The sequence below is a fragment of the Crocuta crocuta genome, unplaced genomic scaffold (assembly GCF_008692635.1).
Source record: "Crocuta crocuta isolate KB4526 unplaced genomic scaffold, BGI_CrCroc_1.0 scaffold488, whole genome shotgun sequence".
NCBI classification, from domain to species: Eukaryota; Metazoa; Chordata; class Mammalia; order Carnivora; family Hyaenidae; genus Crocuta; species Crocuta crocuta.
In genome coordinates this window covers 65,835-68,349 of record NW_027530995.1, presented here as the reverse complement: position 1 = coordinate 68,349, position 2,515 = coordinate 65,835, and positions in this window count along the sequence as shown.

Here is a 2,515-nt window from a genome sequence, read left to right as displayed (position 1 = left end):
CAATGAATTGATTTATTATGATGAGTCTGTAGCCAGAAACAAATTGATGTTAAAGAGGCATATAAAAAAATCCATCAACTCTGCCTCCTTACCCTATAGCCAAAATAAGACACTCTTTCCGATTATTAGCTCATTTCTCTTTAGTACTCAGGAAAATTGTTAGCTTCTTTGAGAATTAACTTTTTTTATCTTTGTATTCTCAGTTCCTAGATTATACACTCAATAAATGTTGGTTTGTATAGTGGAACGCCTAAGCTTCACAACAATGCTATTACCAATGGAGCAATATCAGTTATTTGACCAGGCTGCTAAACCAAGCTCATGGAAAAATACAGAAGTTGAAAATACTTTCTTAATTGAATTCTCACCCTTGCTATCATTTGGAATGGCAGCTTTTCACAAGCTTAATTTCAGAACCAGTATGTAATGCTTTATATTCCAATGTCCAAGAAATGAGACCTATAACATAATAATTAAAGTTTTTAAGGTGTCCATTATGTTGAAGAGGTCAGCTTCACATAAGTAAAACCAGCAACCACTTATTCAATTCATTTGATAAACATTCACTGAATAGCAGTTTATGTACTAAATGTGGATACAAAGGTGAATTAGAGATAAACCCAAGTTTTAAGATACTACACAATCTAGTTGATCAAAGAGATTCCTACAATAAAAGTGTTATACAACAGAGTATTAGGGGACAGCAGAAGGAGGGCACCTATTCTAGCCCAGAGGTTTAGGGAAAGTCTAAGTCTAAGAGAATGAATGGGAAGTAGTCAGGCAGAAACACTGGTTAAAGCAAAAACTTAAAAACCAGAAAGTACATGGTGTGTAGGAGGAAATATAAATATTTATGTGTCATAGAGGCACAGTGAAGAAAGGAGTGACATAACATGGGAGAAAAAGCAAGCAGTAGCTGATATAGAGAACAAAGGCAAAAGGAAGTATAGAAAAAAATTATATTTCCTTACAACTTGCACCCCATTGACAAGTACTTAAGACAGGCAGAGTGACCTCCCTCCAGAAACTCAATTGCCTCAGTGTTAATACTAATATTTTACTAGAGGTGAAAGGCAATCTAGCCACACCTCCAGGCTCCTGTAAGTCTTCTTTATTTTTTTTTTTAATTTTTTTAATGTTTTATTTATTTCTAGGAGAGAGAGAGAGAGACAGCGTGAGCAGGGGAGGGTCAGAGAGAGAGGGAGTCACAGACTGAAACAGGCTCCAGGCTCTGAGCTGGCAGTCAGCACAGAGCCCGACGCGGGGCTCGAACCCACGAACCGCAAGATCATGACCTAAGTGAAAGTCGGACGCTTAACCGACTAAGCCACCCAGGCGCCCCTGTAAGTCTTCTTTAACATATAAAAATCCTTTTGAAATTTCCTTTATCTCATATCCCTCAAAATGTATTTTGAGGGATATGCTAGAACCCTTGGAATTTCCTAAGTATTGAGAGTACTTAAGGTGTCTTTTGTTATGTTAAAGAGGTGACTTTGGGAAAGCCCCTAGACCAACTAAGGATGGGGGCTAGAGCAGAGGAACCAATCAAGTGATTAGAGGGTTGAAACTTCCATCTACCCAAACCTGGGAGGGTAAAAGGGCTGCAGATTGAGCTCAATCACCAATGGCCATTGATCTAATCAACTATCCACGTGTAATGAAACCCAAAAGGCCAGGGTTGAAGAGCTTCTAGGTTGGTGACATGTGGAGATTTGGGAAGCCCGGCATGCTCAGAGAGGGCATGAAAGTTTCATGTCCTGTCCCTATAACCTGCCCTATACATCTCTTCCATCTGGCTATTTCTGAATTATATCCTTTTTATAATAAAGTGGTAATCTGGTAAGTAAAATGTGTCTCAGAGTTTTGTGAGGTGATCTAGCAAATTAATTAAACCTAAGGAAGAGGTTGTTGGAATCTAAGATCTATAGCTAAGTGGTTATAGGTTAAGGTGATAACCTGTGCTTGCTGGCATCCGAAGTGGGAAAACAGATTTATGAAACAGAATTCTTAATCTGTGGGATCTTATGCTATCTCTGGGTAGTAGTGTCAGAACTGAATTGAATTATGGAACACCAGCTGGTGTCCTGAGAATCTCCTGTTGGTGTGAAGAAAAACTCCTGTCCACACATTGGAAGTCAGTACAGAACCCAATTATAAGGTGTCCTTGATTCCTGTCATCAGGATTTTAGTTTTCACCATATAGATTTTACATATATTCTGTCAGATTTAGACATAAGTATTTCAATATTATGGTACTGTTTATTCAGTCTTGTACTCTAATTGTTCATTGCTAGTAGATAAAAATATAACTGATTTGGGGCTCCTGGGTGGCTCAGTTGGTTAAGCGTCTGACTTCGGCTCAGGTCATGATCTCGAGGATTGTGGGTTCCAGCCCTGCGATGGGCTCTGTGCTGACAGCCAGCTCAGAGCATGGAGCCTGTTTCAGATTCTGTGTCTCTGTCTCTCTCTGACCCTCCCCTTCTCTCTCTCTCTCTCTCTCTCAGAAATAAATAAA